Below are 4,894 nucleotides of genomic sequence, written 5' to 3'. Positions count from 1 at the left end.
CCTCAATCTATGGGAAAAATGGAGAAAAAAGTAAGTCAGATACTAATCACTCTACTTGAGTTTGACTCTTTTAAGCCCTCACCTCAGCTGGTCCCTGAGGGGACCAGGTGCTGTTAAAACATGGATAGAAAAACAAGGATCTGAACAAAAACTAGCAGAGAGGTGGACTTGTTCACCACTATAAAGCACTTGTTCACCATTCCAGAGTAAAAAGGTGCCCCAGGGAAGAAAAGGACCCAACCCCCAGTGAATGGGCCAGCCTGGAGGCAAACTAAAATACCTGTTTAGAGAAAGGAGAAATGAAACCAATTTATAATCACTCACACTTGCATATGAAAAAATGAAACACAACTATAGCCTAGGGCTATAGCCGAGGATGAAGGAGGGTAAGGGAGGGAGAGGGGAAGGGAGGCAGGTGGGTCCATAGAGGTAGGGTTGGGAGGGGGACCACACCTATGGAGCATATTGCAAGTACAAGTTGGATCTATCAGGTGTGGAGCATAAATGTCTTAATCCTGTAATTGGGTAAAAGTGGTGAAGGCTGTGTGGTTTAGTAGGATGTAAGCATTCCAATTTGTACAAATAATCAACACATTGATCCTATAATGGCATAAATGTATTTATGATCTATGTACAAAAGACTTAATAAAAAAAAAGAGAAAGGAGAAATGAAGATTCGATATTCTTTGCTAAAAATACAATCTATCTTATCAGGTATCCTCCCCCATTTTGCTTTGTCAATCTTCACCTATGCTGTTTTTTTGCCTGGTAATTTATTGTATTTTTTTGTACTGCCAAAGCTTTACAATGGCATAAAGAAGTGCAAACCTTCCATCTAAAACATCACCCTAGTTCAGCAGGAAGTAGCTCAATGATGACATTGCCCCTCTTACCACAGATATGAAAGGTTAAAATTTCATAACAGTGGGGAATACATTAACGAGGGAATGGCCTGAAAAGGGGTAAAAATATTTTCTGTCTCTCTAATACCACTTTCATTCTTTTCAGGAATTAAAAGTTGCATGCCATGCTGGGTGTGGTGGCTCACACCTATAATCCTGGCACTCTGAGAGGCCAAAGCAGAAGGATTGCCTGAGCTTACAGGTTCGAGACCAGCCTAAGCAAGAGGCAGAACCAGTCTCTAAAAGTAACTGAGTGTTGTGGCAGGCATCTGTAGTCCCAGCTACTCAGAGGGCTGAGGCAAGAGAATCATTTGAGCCCAAGTTTGAGGTTGCTGTGAGCTATGATGCCATAGCACTTTGCAACAAAGTGAGACTCTGTCTCAAAAAACATAAAACATAACAAATAAAAAGTTGCATCCTTGACTCAGGCCAATGGTCAGGAGGGGAAGGAGAGTGTCCTTTATTCTTGGTGGCAGAGGAGATGGTTCAAGGAAATTGTCTGGGCTGAGGTCACAAGATTGTTTTAGCTAAAGATGAGATGAATCAGAACCATCAACTATAATTGAGCAGCAATAGCCTAAAGCTGCAAACCTCCCCCTTAAAGCTCTGTATTTCTGCTCAGAAGTAGGACATTGGTACTTTAAGACCAGAGTCTGACAACTTCCTCATTTGCAGCAAATTAATACACTTCTCTTTCCTTCTCCTCAAACCACTTGTCCTTGTTCTTCCACTGTGGCCTCAGGGACAAGTGCTGAACTTTCAATAACACTATCTAATTTGGGAGTCCTTATTATTATTATTTTAAGACAGAGTCTTTTTTTTTTTTTTTTTTTTTAAGACAGAGTCTCAAGCTGTCCCCCTGGGTAGAGTGCCGTGGCATCACAGCTCACAGCAACCTCCAACTCCTGGGCTCAAGCGAGTCTCCTGCCTCAGCCTCCCAAGTAGCTGGGACCACAGGTGCCCACCACAACGCCCGGCTATTTTTTGGTTGCAGCCGTCATTGTTGTTTGGCGGGTCCAGGCTGGGGATTCGAACCCGCCACCTTAGGTGTATGTGGCTGGCGCCTTAGCCGGTTGAGCTATAGGCGCCGAGCCTTAAGACAGAGTCTTGCTCTACCACCTGGGCTAGAGTGTGATGGACTCAGCCTAGCTCACACCAACCTCAAACTCCTGGGCTCAAGCTATACTTCTGCCTCAGCCTCCCTAGTAGCTGGGACTACAGATGCCCACAACATTCTCTGGCTAATTTTTCTATTTTTAGTAGAGTTGAGGTCTTATTCTTACTCAGTCCTGAACTCAAGCATTCCTTCTGCTTCAGCCTCCCAAAATGTTAGGATTATAGGTATGAGCCACCCTGCCTAGCCTGGTAATTTAAATGCACCTCTTAGATGAGTGATCTTGTCCATCCAGAATATTATGATGGCCACTGTAATTCTAAATTATTTTTCATAAAATGTTGCCACTTTTGTCAATATTTACAATTTCCAGGACCATGATTTTTAGACATTATTTAAAAGGCAGGCATACTAAAAGGTGGAGTACTCAGTTCTTCAGAATCTTAGTTTTCTCAGAGCTGAGATAAGAGCCTAAGAGAGAAACATCATGAAACATTATTGGGAAAGCACCCTGTTTTTAGAATGTGTTGTTTTCACAGTGTTGCTTGTTGCAAGGAATTTTCTTGAGGCTGATGGATGACCTAGTGTCAACATACCCTATTCCATGACCAGCTTATTCTTTCAGGAGTCTTATTTTTATGTGGCAGGTCCTCTAAGAGCTTTTAGGTACTCTTCCATGTCAATCAGTCAAGTTGTGGCTTGGCTCTGAGGTTGTCTTCACCAACTTAGCCAACGATCTTTCCCTGTCTTAGTGGGCAAGAGGAAGAAACAAAGAGGAAGGACCCAAATCCCTGTGAATTTCTGAAAGACAGTGTCCAGCGTCCTTTGCAGTAACTGCCACTTACTGTAATCACCGTCAGTTGCCTTTTGGAAGTGACCCAGCAATAACTGGAAACCACCACAGGTCATGTGCTCTGCCATAGCATGACCCTTGGCACCCCAAAGCCAAAATAATCAGAACTTGAATGTAAAGAGCTGCTTTCTCAGGACCTTGGGGGCACAGGGAGGAAGACAGAGGACTCTAAAGGAGCCAGGAGCACCTCACTTGCTTTTTTCAAGGGTCATGGTGTTGTCAGCAGTATCCTTTAGGTCCCTTCATGGTTGCCAGAACTGTTAAAGAAAAAATTCAATACATTTAGTCTAACAATCTAGTAGCCTTTTATTAATAATTAATAAATCAGGAAGCATCTTATTAGCTAAGTGCTCTGCTGCAATGGCAGAACAGGCAGGAAAAGGTAGCCAGAGCAGGGCTGAGGAAATAGAATAATATTCAAAAGTGAATTGGTTACATCAGGTTACTTTCCTTTTAAGAGTTAAAGCAGAGGGGCCATCTCATCACGCTGGTTCAGGTTGACTGGGCCCCTTCTAATTTGTTGCTATGAATCTCTGGGGAAAATCTACTGGGGAAAAGGGGATCTATCTTGAAATACTCCTGCTTCCTTAAAATTTCAGTTTGATTGTGTCACTTCGCATGAGTAACTCCGTTTTGGTGTGTTGGGGCCTAGTGTAGAAGCTTAGTCCAAAACAGTGATCTCCCATACATTTTAATCAATACTGTTATAATAAATAGTTTCCTGAGTTCCGTAAGCCACTCTTGCGCGTTGAACCTGAGAAGGGAGTCATGAAAACCTCTAGTATGTAGCCACATTGGACAGAAGTTTAGGTAATCTGGGGGACTGCTATTTGAAATTGGTATCTGAAGAGGGGACAATCTTGTGGGACTAAGCCTTTAACCTGTGGGATCTGACACTACATCCAGGTAGATAGTGTCAGAATTGAGTTCACCCAGTTGGTGTGCACAGAGAATTGGTGGAACATTTGGTCATAGAAGTAGTCTATGCTAAGTGTGGGTGTAGAGAAAAATTGTTTTTCCTATATAGCAGCCTATAGTCCTCCTGGGATCTCCTCTGTTTTTCTGGGCTTGGGAAACACTCTGACCTAAGTTCACTTGAGTCTCTGAAGTTTGGCCTGTGGACTATTAGGGTCTTTGTAACACTATGTGATTAGCGCTAATTTCCTTGTGTTGCCTCCAACAGAGTGAAAGCTTTCTGAAAATAAGGGGAGGCTTTATTCAGCTTTTTATCCTCCTACTCTAGCCCTGGCACAGTCTGTTTTACAGAGCTGGCCAGTCACTTCCACCACAGCCCTGCACAGCTCCCTCTGATGCTTGTCTCCAGGAGGAATGCAGCCTCACCTTTCTCCACCTAGCTCAAACGCCACCTCCTGCAGAAGCTTCTTTAGAAGCTAAAATCAGGTTTGTCTCACTTTGCAGGCTGTTCCCTGTCTTCTCAAGAAGCTCAGTCTTGGAGGGATTCAGAAGGGCATATTAGTGAGTACAATGCTCTGCAGTGCTAAGAAAACTGTGAAGGATTTTCCCATGGGCAAAGTGTTACTGAGTGTCCTTTCAGGGGACCAGTGTTCAGGGTTCCACGCTACCTGCTTCCACAGCAGTATCTTCCAACCTTTTTTATCTCACGGCACACTTGAACTTATAGATAAACTTCCACTGCACACTTCAATTATGTTGCTTAAAAAAAATAAAAAGAAAATAATATACTTACTGTGCTTTCAACTTCTTTCAAAAATAATTTACTTAATGACCTTTAAATTTTTTTTATGGCACACCTAAGATCCTTTCACAGCCCACTAGTGGGCCGTGGCACATAGGCTGATAATCACTATCGGGTTTTCCATCACAAAAGTGCTGGGTGGCTCGGCGCCTGTGGCTCAAGTGGCTAAGACGCCAGCCACATACACCTAACTAAGGTGGCAGGTTGGAATCCAGCCCAGGCCCGCCAAACAACGATAGCTGCAACCAAAAAATAGCTGGGCATTGTGGCGGGCGCCTGTGGTCCCAGCTACTTGGGAGGCTGAGGCA

Source organism: Otolemur garnettii, unplaced genomic scaffold, assembly GCF_000181295.1.
Source record: "Otolemur garnettii isolate 467f Iridium unplaced genomic scaffold, OtoGar3 scaffold00073, whole genome shotgun sequence".
NCBI lineage: Eukaryota > Metazoa > Chordata > Mammalia > Primates > Galagidae > Otolemur > Otolemur garnettii.
This window is presented reverse-complemented; position numbering follows the sequence as displayed.